The sequence below is a fragment of the Somniosus microcephalus genome, chromosome 7, assembly GCF_052327205.1.
Source record: "Somniosus microcephalus isolate GS21.2 chromosome 7, FLI_Smic_1.0, whole genome shotgun sequence".
NCBI classification, from domain to species: domain Eukaryota; kingdom Metazoa; phylum Chordata; class Chondrichthyes; order Squaliformes; family Somniosidae; genus Somniosus; species Somniosus microcephalus.
In genome coordinates, this window is record NC_140993.1 from 90,275,077 (window position 1) to 90,290,265 (window position 15,189).

At 48.8% G+C, this 15,189-nt stretch overlaps 1 protein-coding gene across 1 annotated transcript in view; it reads left to right on the forward strand.

The window, feature by feature from the left end:
• LOC147114786 (cyclic nucleotide-gated channel beta-3-like) overlaps positions 1-15,189 on the forward strand; it is a 297,343-nt gene that overhangs the window by 183,822 nt on the left and 98,332 nt on the right. The window lies entirely within an intron of this gene.

The following is a 15,189-nucleotide window of genomic DNA, read 5'->3' on the forward strand; positions in this document are numbered from 1 at the left end:
ATATAAAGGCACGAGACAGCATGGGAACGCTGATGGGCTATCGCGCCTGCCACTGCCTACTGTGGAGGAAGCACCAGCAGTGGACCCTATCAAGATATTTTATTCGTCGATAATTGAACGATTGCCAGTAACAAACGCGGATATAGAGAAGGAGACCCGCAATGATCCGACGCTGTCACGAGTATATGAATTGACGGTGAGGGGATGACCAACACATGGCGACTCACTGTTGCCAGCATTCTCATACAGAAGAGAACAGCTGTCAGTATGCCAGGGGACAGTGATGTGTGGATCCAGAGTGGTGATTCCACCCAAGTTAAGGGAGAGAGTGCTAAATGAGCTACATGAAGGTCATCTGGGGGGAGTTAAAATGAATAGCCTAGCTAGGGCTTATGTGTGGTGGCCGGGAATCGATCAACAAATCGAAGACCTAACTAAGAGTTGCTTAGGATGTCAGAAGGTCCAAAATGCACCACCACATGCCCCTCTACACCCATGGGAGTGGCCCTCCTCTCCATGGCAACCGGTGCACATTGATTTCACTGGTCCATTCATGGACTCAGTGTTCTTAGTAGCAGTGGATGCTCATTCAAAGTGGCCTGAGGTGATAGGTCTTCAACCACTACAGAGAAAACGATTGCTGTCCTACGGACCATATTTGCCAGAAACGGGTTGCCAGAGCAGATCTGCTCTGATAATGGACCACAGTTTGTGTCCGATGAGTTCCAAAAATTCATGAAAAGGAATGGGGTAAGGCATTACACATCCGCCCCGTATCATCCAGCCACCAATGGATTGGCTGAGAGGTTCGTACAAACCTTTAAGAAGGCGATAAAGGCCATGTGCGACGATGAAATTCCACTACAGCATAAGATGGACAATTTCTTATTAGCCTACCGAAACGCGACACATGCAGTTACCAACCAGACCCCGGCCATGATGTTCTTTAACCGAAGGTTGAGATCTCGTCTGGACTTGCTCAGACCAAATGTGCGAAGAAATGTTGAGGACGAACAATTCCAGCACATCAACGAGAAGCCGACAAGGAGCTTCAATGTAGGGCAACCAGTCTTGGCCCGGGACTATCGAACAGAGAAGTGGCAACCCGGAACAATATGTACAAGGCAGGGGCCATTAATGTACACAGTGGATGTCGGGGAGAACATTGTGAGACGCCACGTCGATCAGATCTTAGCATCACAGGAGTGCGTCAACCCCATATCTCGAGTACCTGGGGATGAACCCGACATACCGGTAGTATCTACTTCAGACCCAGTAGCAGTGGAACCCGATGAACTACCTGATGAAAGGGGGTCAGAATCGCCTCTGCACCAAGAACAAGAACCTCCGGAAAGGCGCTATCCCGAAAGGGTCAGGAAGCCGCCCCAAAGACTGAATCTATAAATGGACTTTTGTTATTGAATGTACATGTAAAAATGTAATTGTTATTTGAATATTAAGGGGGTATTATTAATCTAAAAAGGGATGAATTGTAGTGTATGTGCTTTAAGTCAGAACTACTTTTTACAGCTCCTGTATACTGTAGTACCGGCAGTAACCACACTGGTATATAAGCTGTGCGCATGCCTCTGTACTCCAGTCTAGAGATTGCCCTCCTCCAGTAAAGACCTGTTATTTGTTTATGTACAGCATCCGTGTGATTATTTATCCACTGAACCACGGATCTAACATAGACAAACTGGTGAAATGGGCAGACACATGACAGATACTGCACATAAGTATGAATTGATGCACTTTGGGAGAAACAACATGGAGGGGCAGTATAATCTAAATGGTAGTATTTTGAGGGGGGTGAAATAGCAGAGGGACCTGGGGCGCATATTCACAAATCCTTGAAGGTGGCAGGGCAAGTTGATAAGGCAGTTTAGAAAGCATATGGGGTACTTGGCTTTGTAAATAGCGACATTGAATACAAAAACAAGAAGTTATGCTAAATCTTTACAAATCACTGGTTAGGCCTCAGCTGGAGTATTGTGAACAATTTTGGGTACCACACTTTAGGAAGGATGTCAAGGCCCTGAAAGGGTGCAAAGGAGGTTTACCAGGACTATACCATGAATGAGGGAGTTCAGTTATGTGGAGAGATTGAAGAAGCTGGGATTGTTCTCCTTAGAGCAGAGAAAGTTAAAGGGAAACCTAATAAAGGTATTCAAAATTATGAGGGCTGATAAGTGGGTCGGCAACGAGAGCTCATGGGGGAAAAATTCAGTATCGCCCCGTTTGGGGCTCCATTTTCAGCCATGCGCAAAGTTTAGCGCCTGGCGCTAATTATCACCTCCAACAGCAAACTTGGCTTTTATCGCCCCTGGAGGTGATTGGAGCGCTAAATCAGGTGCTTCACACCTGTCTTAAGGCACAAAGGCCGAGGAGCGAGGCGCTACCTCAGAGCACTGGCAAAGCAAGGAAGGGTAAATCAAAGTAAACCTGCAAAGTGCTGCTCAATACTCAAAACTCCTTCACACAGCATTGAATCTCTCCAGAAGTCTCTCTCTCTCTCTCTCAGAATGTGTGGTGCAAAAATGTCACCGACAAAAAAAGGCAGGAAGCGGTCGCCTTTAAATAGTGCTCCCCCAGTCCCTTTCTGACAGCAAAACGCTCCCCTCAACCTGTTGTTGCTAGCGGCAGGCGGTAAGGCAGGGGGCACCACTTAATATCCGGTCTGGGGCGCTAACGGGGCATTGCGCACTCGACTGACGTCACAATCTGCCAGCGCAGGAGATCGTGGCGGTAGTGTTTAGCGCCACCGCAAAATGTCTAATTAATTTCGCAAGCGGCACAAACATCGCCGCGCCCGGGCGCTAGTTGCTTTGCGCCCCGTTAGCGCCCTCTTAAGGTGCTAACGGGAGGTGCAAACAACTGAATTTTTCTCCCCATAGGTTTAAAATAATTGTCAAAAGAACTGGAGAGGAAATGAGGAGAAATGTCTTCACACAGAGGATCTGGAACGCACTACCTGAAAGGGTGGTGGAATCAGATTCCATAGTAACTTTCAAAGGGCAATTAGACATGTACTTGAAGAGGACTAATTTGCAGGGTTATGGGGAAAAAGCTGGGGTCTGGGACTAAATTGGACAGATCTTTCAAAGAGCCGGCACAAACATGATGGGCTGAATGGCCTCCTTCTGTGCTGTAAGATTCTATGATTCTAGGTGGTTCAGGAAGGTTTTGTGCAGCTGAAGTGGGGGGAGCCGTGGGTGGCAGTGGCCTAAATTATCTTTGTGGGAGCTGGAGGAGCACTCCTGCTCCTTGTGACTCTATAAAAAATAATTTAAACTTATCTAACAAGGCCTCCACTGGATGTCCTGCAGCTTCTACTGGTCAGAATATCCACGGTGGACGCTCCACTCAGTAGATTAAAGTAGCCTATCTGAGTGATAGGACACTGATTTGGATATATTTATGAGGCTTCCATCCGATTCACCCTCAACCACCTGGCTTTAAAGTGGGTGATATGAGTGTGGTAAATGGACCACATGGAACTTAACTTAATAGAAAGGAGGTTTGTTACTCAGGATGAAGTCCCCCACCCAAAATATGTTCTGTGCCCTTGTTACCTTCAGTGCTTCTTCCAAGCGGTGTTTCATCAGCTGAGGGAGGGCGGTAGGTGGTAATCAGCAGGAGTTTTCCTTGCCCTTGTTTGACCTGAAGCCATGAGACTTCATGGGGTCCGGAGTCAATGTTGAGGACTCCCAGGGCCACTCTCTCCCGACTGTATACCACTGTGCCGCCACCTCTGGTGAGTCTGTCCTGCTGGTTGTCATGTATGTACCTTTAAGGGAGAGAACTACTTTTTACAGCTCCTGTATACTGTAGTACCGGCAGTGACCACACCTGTATATAAACCCTGAGTAGTGATCTGTACAGTAGTTCTAGAGTAACCCTCATTCAGTAAACACCTGTTGATCGTTCCCTGCAGTCTCTTGTCTGATTATTGAAGGACACAACAACAAGATACACGGATCTAGCATTGGCGACGAGCAGATTCGAACCTACCTGCAACTCTGCATCACCTCCCAGGGATTCGCTCCTGGAGAACAGTGGAAGGAGGTCGAGTCCAGAAGCACGGGCGTCGACCACGGGCAACCGCCCAGTCATCCAGCGGAGATTTGAGCATCGCAGGGGAGGCTGTCGAGAGCCAGGCTTCGCTTTCCAGTCACGGTGGTCCAGTGAAACGGGTTGGCAACAGGTACTGCGCATACCCTTCCCGGACAGCGACGGGCTAGAGTCCGACCAAGAGGCACAGAAAAAGGCCGAGCAGCATTGACGGGGGAGAGAGAGAGGGCAGAGCGCACAGGGCGCAGCTGGTGTTCAGGACCGAGCGACGTCAACGGGGGAGAGAGGCGAGAGAGAGCAGAGCGCAGCCGGTGTTCAAGGGCCGAGCAGTGTCAACGGGGGAGAGAGGCGCGCAGGGAAACGCGAGGCGCTGCCATTGCCACGAGGACCGCAGAGAGCAGCATTGGCAGCAGCGCAGGAGCAGCGCACGAAACCCACAGGGCGTCGCCATTTGCCATGAGGACCGCCGAGAGCAGCGTTGGCAGCAGCGCAGGAGACGCCGTTTTAAGCCGCAGCGGGGAAGAAAGGAAAGCGCGGGAGACGCCATTTTAAGCCGCAGCGGGGAAGAAAGGAAAGCACGGGAGACGCCATTTTAAGCCAGTCTAACCACACCCAAAAATGCTGAAGAGTGGCAGTATCACAGTGTTTGACAATGAAGTCGAAGATTGGACGACATATGTCGAACACATAGAAGTACACTGCAAGGCGAATGAAGTGCCAGATGACAAGAAAGCGCTGGTATTGTTGAATTCAATGGGTGCAAAAACGTATGGCTTACTACGAAACCTAGTAACCCCAGAGAAGCCAGTAAAAAAGGATTTTGAAAACATAGTGTCAATCCTACAGGACCACTTAAACCCCACACCGCTGCTGATAGCAGAAAGATTTAAGTTTCACAAAAGGAACCAGCATAAAGATGAAAGTAATGCTGAGTATTTAACGGAACTGCGCAAGCTATCGAAACACTGCCAGTTTGGAACGGGACTAGCAGATACTTTAAGGGACAAGTTTGTGTGTGGGCTTCAAAGTGAAGGAACCCAGAAACGGCTTCTATCAGAAAAGGATCTTACGCTGGACAAGGCTTTCAGCATTGCAGTATCACACGAAGCAGCAGCACGGGGCGCTGCAGAGATACAAGGGAGACCGCAAGAATATGGCACAAATGAAATGTCATACAGAACAGTGAAGTGCTATCGCTGCGGCAGAACAACACACGACCATAATGATTGCTGTTTCAAGGACAAAGTGTGCAGACAGTGTGGAAAAGTAGGACACATAGCAAGAGTCTGCAGGTCAGGAAAGAAAACCAGCAGCAAGAAATTTCCACAGGAGAAGTACAAGAAGGTACATAAGGTGACGGAAAGTAGTTCATGTTGGATCCGTGGTTCAGTGGATATGCTGTTATTAATTAATCACACGGATGCTGTACATTAACAATAAACAGGTCTTTACTGGAGGAGGGTAGTCTCAAGACTGGGGGTACAGAGGCATGCGCAAAGCTTATATACAGGTGTGGTCACTGCCGGTACTACAATATACAGGAGCTGTAAAAGTAGTTCTGACTTAAAGGCACATACACTACAGTTCAGACGAACAGAAGAGTGATACAGACTCCGGAAGCAAGGAGCTGGATTGTCTGAAACTACATAATGTGATCAAAACGGAGGATCACCAAACTATTTGGGTCACGCTCAAGATAGCAGGAGTCCAAGTGAAAATGGAATCAGACACAGGATCAGCCCTAACAGTCATAAACCGAAGGGACGACAAGCGGCTATTCTCACATATACCCTTGAGAGATACAAAGATTGTCTTGAAGACGTACATGGGACAAAAAGTCTACCCCAAAGGAAAAATAAGGGTGAACGTTATATATAACGGCAAGGAAACACCAAAAATGGACCTAATATGTATTGCCAGATGGAGGACCACCACGACTAGGACGTGAATGGATCCGGAAGATAGAGCTAGATTGGCATTCCATACAAGCACTGACTGTAGATGCCAAAAAGGATGACGACATCACACCTGGTCGACTGTCAAAAATGCTAACTGACGCACAAGAAGTGTTCCAGCAGGGACTCGGAACACTAAAAGGCATAACAGCGACGATCAAAATAGAGGAAAATGCAAGCCCATAGTATTTTAAGGCCAGACCGGTACCTTATGCGATCCGCCCAGCCGTCGAAGCAGAGCTGGAAGGTTTGGAACATTCAGGAGTACTGTCCAAAGTGGACTGGAGTGAGTGGGCTACACCCATCGTTCCTGTAATGAAGAGGTCGTTGAGTAATATGCCTGGGGAACCAAAGAAGGTTCGCATCTGTGGGGACTTTAAGGTGACAGTGAACCCAGTCCTTCACACTGTACAATATCCGCTTCCGCGAATTGAAGATATTTTCGCCTCGCTATCTGGAAGGAAACGCTTCACTAAGATTGATCTGGTCCAGGCGTACCTGCAAATGGAGGTAGAAGAAGCCTCGAAACAGTACCTCACGATCAACACTCATAAAGGTCTCTACCAATACAACCGGCTGGTGTTCGGGGTAGCATCAGCTCCGGCTATATGGCAAAGGGCAATGGAACAAGTCCTGCAAGGGATTCCAGGGACACAGTGTTATTTGGACGACATCCTGGTCACGGGCAAAAATGACAGTGATCACCTCGCCAACCTGGAGCAGGTGCTCACTAGATTGAAAGAATATGGGCTCCGAGCTAATCGCCACAAATGCGAGTTTTTCCAGAAGCAAATCTCATATTGTGGCCATGTTATTGATAAAGAGGGGTTACATAAGTCCCCTGAAAATATTGAGGCAGTAGTCAAGGCTCCAGCACCGGAAAATGTGTCACAACTGAGGTCGTCCCTCGGGCTGGTGAACTATTACCATAAGTTCTTGCCGAATTTGTCTACCGTACTACACCCACTGAACACCCTACTGCAAACGGGGGTACCATGGAAGTGGAGTGACAAATGTAAATGAGCTTTCCAGAAGAGCAAAGCATTGATCACATCAAAAGAGGTGTTGGCTCATTTCAACCCAGCACTACCAATTCGGTTGGCGTGTGATGCATCACCCTATGGCATTGGAGCGGTGCTGTCGCACAAATTCCCGGACGGCTCGGAGAGGCCAGTAGCCTTTGCGTCTCGGTCACTAACCTCAGCCGAGCGTAACTATGCCCAGATTGACAGGGAGGCCCTCAGCCTAGTGTGGGGAGTGAAAAAGTTCAATCACTATCTGCACGGGCAGAAGTTCACCTTGCTGACTGACCACCAACCACGTGTCTCCATCTTTAATCCAAAGAAGGGCGTTCCGGTGATGACTGCGCAACAGCTACAAAGATGGTCCCTTTTTCTAGGGGCGCACCAATATGAAATCGAGTATAAGGGCACGAAACAGCATGGAAACGCCGATGGGCTATCACGCCTGCCACTGCCTACTGCCGAGGAAGCACCAGCAGTGGATCCTGTCGAAATATTTCATTCGACTATAATTGAATGCTTGCCAGTAACTAACGCTGGTATAGAGAAGGAGACCCGAAATGACCCGACACTGTCTCGGGTATATGATTTGACGGTGAAGGGATGGCCAGCACATGGTGACTCACTGTTGCCAGCATTCTCATCCAGAAGAGAACAGCTGTCAGTATGCCAGGGGACCTTGATGTGTGGATCCAGAGTGGTAATTCCACCCAAGTTAAGGGAGAGAGTGCTCAATGAGCTTCACGAAGGTCATCTGGGAGGGGTGAAAATGAAAATCCTTGCTAGGGCTTATGTGTGGTGGCCGGGGATCGATCAGCAAATCGAGGACCTGACAAAGAGCTGCTCAGGATGCCAGAAGGTCCAAAATGCACAACCACATACCCCTCTACACCCATGGGAGTGGCCCTCATCTCCATGGCAATGGGTGCATATTGATTTTGCTGGTCCATTCATGGACTCAATGTTTTTAATAGCCGTGGATGCGCACTCGAAATGGCCTGAGGTGATCAAAATGTCCTCCACCACCACGGAGAAAACTATTGCAGTCCTACGGACCATTTTTGCCAGGAACGGCTTGCCAGAGCAGATTTGCTCTGATAAAGGACCACAGTTTGTGTCCGAAGAGTTTCGAAGATTTATGAAAAGGAATGGGGTAAGGCATTACACATCCGCCCCGTATCATCCAGCCACAAATGGATTGGCTGAGAGGTTCGTACAAACCTTTAAAAAAGCAGTAAAGGCCATGTGCGATGACGACATTCCACTGCAGCATAAGGTGGACAATTTCCTGTTAGCCTACAGAAATGCGACACATGCAGTCACCAACCAGGCCCCGGCCATGATGTTCTTTAACCGAAGGTTGAGATCTCGTCTGGATTTGCTCAGACCAAATGCACGAAGAGATGTTGAGAGTAAGCAATTCCAGCACATCAATGAGAAGCCGACAAGGAGCTTCAATGTAGGGCAACCAGTCTTGGCCCGCGACTACCGAACAGAGAAATGGCAACCAGGAACGATATGCACACGGCAGGGGCCACTAATGTACACAGTGGATGTTGGGGAGAACATTGTGAGACACCATGCTGACCAGATCCTAGAGTTACAGGAACGAGTCAACCCCATGTCTCGGCCATATGTACCTGGTGAGGAACCCAACGTACAGGTCGCATCTACCTCAGAAACAATAGCATTGGAAGCTGATGAATCAACTGACGACAGGGTGCTAGAATCGCCTCCGCACCAAGAGCGAGACACTCGGGAAAGGCGTTATCCAGAAAGAATCAGGAAGCCTCCCCAAAGACTGAATTTATAAATAGACTATTTTCAGCTAATGTTGCATGTTAAAAGTGTTAATTGTAATTAGTTTGATATTTAATTGTTAAATGAGCATTATGGTACTGTTAATCTAAAAGGGGAGGAATTGTAATGTATGTACCTTTTAAGGGAGAGAACTACTTTTTACAGCTCCTGTATACTGTAGTACCGGCAGTGACCACACCTGTATATAAACCCTGAGTAGTGATCTGTACATTTAGTTCTCGAGTAACCCTCATTCAGTAAACACCTGTTGATCGTTCCCTGCAGTCTCTTGTCTGATTATTGAAGGACACAACAACAAGATACACGGATCTAACACTGGTGGGACAGGACATACCCAGGGATGGTGATGGAGGAGTCTGGGACATTGGCTGAAAGCTATGATTCTTTCAGTATGGCCTAGAAATTGGAGGTGTTAGTGTCAGCTGTTCAGGCCCGTTTTGGTGTAATAACTGACGGCTGCTTCACTTCCGCCAGGTAGGCAGAGCTGCTGATGTTTGTGCTCGCTGGGGATATGTAAATTATACAGATCGTGACATACCCAGGGATGGTGATGGAGCAATTTGTCTGAAAGGTATGATTCTGTCAGGCTGTTGCTTGACTAGTCTGTGGGACAACTCTCCCAATTTTGGCACAAGTCCCCAGATGTTGGTAAGGAGGACTTTGCAGGGTTGGCTGGGCTGGATGTGCCTGTTGCCATGCCCAGTGCCAAGTTCAATGCCAGGTGGTCTGTCCAGTTTCATTCTTATTATTTTGTTTTGTTTTGTAGTGGTTTGTTACAATGGAGTGGCTTTCTAGGCCATTTCAGAGAGCAGTTAAGAGTCAATCACATCACTGTGGGTTCTAGAGTCACATATAGGCCAGACTGGGTAAGGACAGCAGATTTTCTTCCCTAAAAGGACTTTAGTGAACCAGATGGGTATCTATGATAATCCAATAGTTTCATGGTTATCATTACTGATATTAGCTTTTTATTCCAGATTTATTTAATTAACTGAATTTAAATTCCTCAGCTGCCGTGGTGGGATTTGAACTCATGTCTCTGGATCATTAAATCTTGACCTACTGGATTATTAGCCCAGTGACATTACCACTACGCTACCGTTCCCACTACATTATCTGCTCTCTGAACAGAGAGAAACAGGAGGAGCACGCATGTGGCTTTGCCAGGATAGCGGACTTCTCCATGGTGCAGGGCACCATCAACTGCACCCATGTGACTTTGTGAACACCGTATATCAATCCTGAGATCTTCTGTAACCACAAAGGCTACCACTCACTTCATGTGCTGTTGTGCAACCACACCTAGTGCATCCTGATGGTCAATGCCCGCTATCCTGTCAGCAATCATGATCCTTTCATCCCGTGTCAATCCGGTGGTTGCTCGGAGACAAGGGCTATCCGCTCGATACCTGGCTGATGACTCCCCTCTACAACCCCACCACTCGTGGCCGGCAATCATATAATGAGAGCCATGCTGCCACCAGGAACATCATCGAGCAGATCATCGGGCTGCTGAAGCAATGGTTCCACTGCCTTGACCGCTCAGGAGGAGCCCTCCAGTACTCAGCGGAGCAGGTGTCTCATTTTCTGGTGGTCATCATGAGGGCGCAGCACTTGCCAACAGGGATTGTGGGACCACCTCAGGAAGGGGACGAGCGAGAGGAGGAGGAGGAGTAGGAGGAGGAGAAGAGGAAGAGGAGCAAGAGGAACAGGAAGAGGAGGAGGACAAGGAGGAAGGGAGGAGGCAGGCAGTAAATGCCCCTTCCGAATGGGCTGTCCGTGAACACCTCATCAGACTCCAATTCGAGTGAATGAAACCCCAGATCCCCTTTGCTCACCACATCCCCATTAACCACAGCCCCATCATAGCATCCCTCTGTCACGGAACATCACAACGTCCTCCTGGGCACAAAGATGAAATGAGAGCCACCACAAAAGAAATATTCCAAACAAAATTAATACATTTTTAAGTATTCAATTAACAATAGAAAATGAACTACTCGCCCTTGTGCAATCCCTTAGTGCCTGTCGTTCGTGTGCCCTTCCCTACTCTGGTGCTCCTAAACCGTGCTCCCCCAGTGGCTGCAGCCTGGCTGGTTGAAGGCTGCTGAGTTTCCGTGAGGGAGACTACAGATAGCCTTGCATGACAATTTTGACGAGCTGTGGACCTAGAAGGCCCGGCTTTCGACTATACCACCTCGGCATGGAAGGCAGCAGTCTGGGGCAATGGCAGAGTAGCAGTGGTGGGAGTAGGAATGCTGTCATCCTGAGAGATGACAGCAGGCTCTTGCTCCACGGTGCCACTGCCACTTCCCAGGGCGGTGCCTCAGCATTCCTAGCAATCTGTTGGAGGACAAATTGATGGCCTGCTATGACACCCTACAAGCCCCTTTCCACACTCGTAAACCCAGCCATGATGACAGCAGTCCGAGCTTCCACTGCAGCAGTGAGACGTTGGATCACTGGAAGCTGTGACATTGCCCATCACACACAACATCATGGCTGGGTCCAAAAGGTCTCTCCTGGAGTTGTCCAACATTTCCATCCTGGAAATCATGGGCTCCAAGCTCTGCGTAAAGCCCCGTCCAATTTTGGAGCCGGACTCCTCCATGCTCCTTGACACTGGCAAGAGGCTCTCTGGCAGGCTTGCCATGTACCTAGGATTTCTGTGAGCATATCCATCACTCTTCTTTTGAAGGCCACCCCATCGAGGTCATCATCTGAGACGTGTGCAACAGAACTCGTGCACGAACTCGCCCTCCGGGGAGCTGACCCCCAAGCTACCCTTTCCCCCTGGCCTTGCTGCGGCCCACTCGTGCTCGGTGCCTCACCATGTGCAGATCCCACATCTACACTACCCTCTACATTCTGTGCAGTGCTAGTTTCTGAGCTGATGCCCGTGCGTGTCAGATGCAGTGATGGTGTGCTGCCTTCTTCATCTCCATTCTCCTCCATAACTTCGGGGACAGGCTGTGCTGGTGGCAGTTCTTGGTCATCTGAAAGCAGAAAGGCACAAGAGTCAGCTTATGGTGAGCGGTGGGGCGGGGGGGGGCAGTTGGAGGGGTGGTGAAGCAAGATACCCATGCATACACCATCAGCAGCTTGTAAGTGAGAAGAGATTGTGGGATGAGGGGGAAGTGGGATGTGAGAAGACGGATTAGGAATGACCACATCGTTATTGCCGCCAAGGGCTTCGACTTTGCCTGTTTTCACGGCCTCTGTGAGCTCCCCTCCAATGATGGTGAGCACTGTCTCTTCCACTTGGCTCAAGGCCTGTAAAGCAGCTTGGCCGCCTCTCATCTGGCGCTGTTCATGGCGGTTGTGAGTCACCTTGGTCTACAAGAGAAAGGGAAGTGTGTGAGTGAGTGTGGTGCAATGTGTTTGGGTGGTGTGCCTGCCATAGTTGAATAGCTGTCAGTGTGTGCAAGGTGTGAGATGTGGGTGTGAGTGTTGCAGCAGTGGTAAATGTGTGAGGGTGAGGTGAGGCTATGATTGTGAGGTGTAAGTCATGATTGCTAGAGATTGTTGGTAGGTGAGTGCTGGGGGTGTGGTGCATTGAGCAGTGTGTGAGGCTTGTGGTGCAGATGGTGGGATATGGCATTTGCTGAAGCCTTCACTCACCTTGACCTGCCGTGTGAGGTCATTAAACTTTTCGGATCCATGTCCGCGGTATGACACTGTTGGCCATGACATACCATGTATCTCTTGCCAGAGCCTTCTGCAAATGGGTTTTGATGGCTTCCTGCCACCCTGCGGGAACAGGTCATCCTGCCTTCTCTCCGCTGTCACTACCAATGCTTCGAGAGCCGCATCGGAGATAAGTAAATAGGGAAAAAACTATTTCCACTGGTCACTGAGTTGGTAATTAGAGGCCATAAATTTAAGATTTTTCACCAAAGGAATAAAGGGAGAGATTAGAAGATTTTTTTTAATGCAAATGGTTGTTAAAACATGGAATGCCTTCCAGAAACAAAGTTGGAAGCACAATCCATAATAGTTTTAAAAGGGAACTGAATAAATATGGTTAATATTAGTCACAGAGTTGTTCTCATAACTTTCTTACTGTAACATTAGTGTTATTTGTAATGTCATTGGGAATAATTTTGATTTTGGGCAATGGTGCAAAATGGGCACTATTGGATCAGCCGCCCATAATGGAAATGAAAACCAGGAGAGATGTACAATGGGCAGCTGATCTGTTATCACCCGTTTTACACCATTGCCCAAAGTCAAAATTATCCCCATTGTGTGTAAGCTGAAATCTTGCAAAACCAGTTGGTGTAAAAGATGGGTTTCCTCGAACTGCAAGTAATCATAGAAACATAGAATAGTTACCGCACAGAAGGAGGCCATTCGGACCGTCGAGCCCGTGCCAGCTCACTGCAAGAACACTTGAGCTAGTCCCATTCCCCTGCCCTTTCCCCATAGCCCTGCAAATTTTTTTTCGTGCAGGTACTTATCCAATACTCTTTTGAAAGCCACAATTGAATCTGCCACCACCACTCTCTCAGGCAGTGCATTCCAGATCCTAACCCCTCGCTGTGTAAAAAAGTTTTCCCTCATGTCGCCTTTGGCTCTTCTGCCAATCACCTTGACCCTTCCACCAACAGGGACAGTTTCTCTCTATCTACTCTGTCTAGACCCCTCATGATTTTGAAGACCTCTATCAAATCTCCTCTCAACCTTCTCTACTCTAAGGAGAACAACCCCAGCTTCTCCAGTTTATCCACAGAACTAAAGTCCTTCACCCCTGGAACCCATTCTTGTAAATCTTTTCTGCACCCTCTCTAAGGCCTTCACATCCTTCCTAATGTGTGGTGCCCAGAATTGGACACAATACTCCAGTTGAGGCCAAACCAGTGTTTTATAAAGGTTCATCATAACTTTGCTTTTGTACTCTATGGTAGAAAAATTGGGTTGCTTTGTGCCTCTCATTAGCGCCCCTGGGGAGCACTAACGGGGTGCAAAGCCCCTAATGCCCGGGCGCGGCACCACTAATGCCTCCCACAAAATTCAGCAGGAGGTTAATGGTGGTGGTAGCCCCGTGGCTCTGCGCCTCCGGCAATGATATCAACGCCATGCGCAGCACCCCGCTCGCGCCCGAGCTGCAAAATTTGGCTGCGCCCCCTGACCTATTGCCGGACGATGTGTCCAATAGGGTCAGGGTGCCATTTGTGCAGCCGTGATGGTGGGTGCTGGCAGGTGGCCAGAAAAGAAAATGGCCGCCCGACATCTGCCCCCTTCCTCTCTTTCATTCGGGGTGCCGGCTGCGACCGCTCAGCCCGGCAGCCCTCTTGAGTGCCGGGTTGCTTTCCCGGCACCCCGCTCCCTGGTGGTCCAGCAAGGCCCCGATGCGCGTAGCGCTAGGCCCTTCCCCTTTAATCAGGGGAGGGAGACCTGCAATACCACAGCGCTACGTGCCAACACGCATGGCGCTGTTGCACGTAGCGCCACAATATTCAGTGGTAGCGCTCCAGGAAGGAGGGGAAGCACTTCCAGTAGCGCCCCGCCTCCTGCTTGGGGTGCTACCACTGAATTTACAGTACGGGGCGCCCCGGCAAAGTTAGCACCCCAAAAGGGGCACCACCAAACTTTTCCCCCTATGCCTCTATGAAGTCCAGGATCCAGTATGCTTTTTTAACCGCTTTCTCAACCTGCCCTGCCACCTTCAATGATTTGTGCACATATACCCCCATGTCTTCCTGTTCATGCACCCCCTTTAGAATTGTACCCTTTAGCTTATATTGCCTCTCCTCGTTCTTCCTACGAAAATGTATCACTTCGCACTTTTCTGCAGTAAATTTCAGCTGCCACGTGTCCGCCCATTCCACCAGCCTGTCTATGTCTTCTTGAAGCCTATCACTATCCTCCTCACTGTTCACGACACTTCCAAGTTTTGTGTCATCTGCAAATTTTGAAATTGTGCCCTGTATACCCAAGTCTAAGTCATTAATACATATCAAGAAAAACAGTGGTCTTAGTACTGACCCCTGGGAACAGCACTGTATACCTTCCTCCAGTCTGAAAAACAACCGTTCACCACTGCTCTCTGTTTCCTGTCACTTAGCTAATTTCATATCCATACTGCCACTGTCCCTTTTATTCCATGGGCTTCAACTTTGCTGGCAAGCCTATTCTGTGGCACTTTATCAAACGCCTTTTGGAAGTCCATGTACACCACATCAACCGCATTGCCCTTGTCAATCCTCTCTGTTACCTAATCAAAAAACTCAATCAAGTTAGTTAAACATGATTTGCCTTTAACAAATCCGTGCTGGCTTGCCTTAATTAATCCACTCTTGCCCAAGTGACTGTTA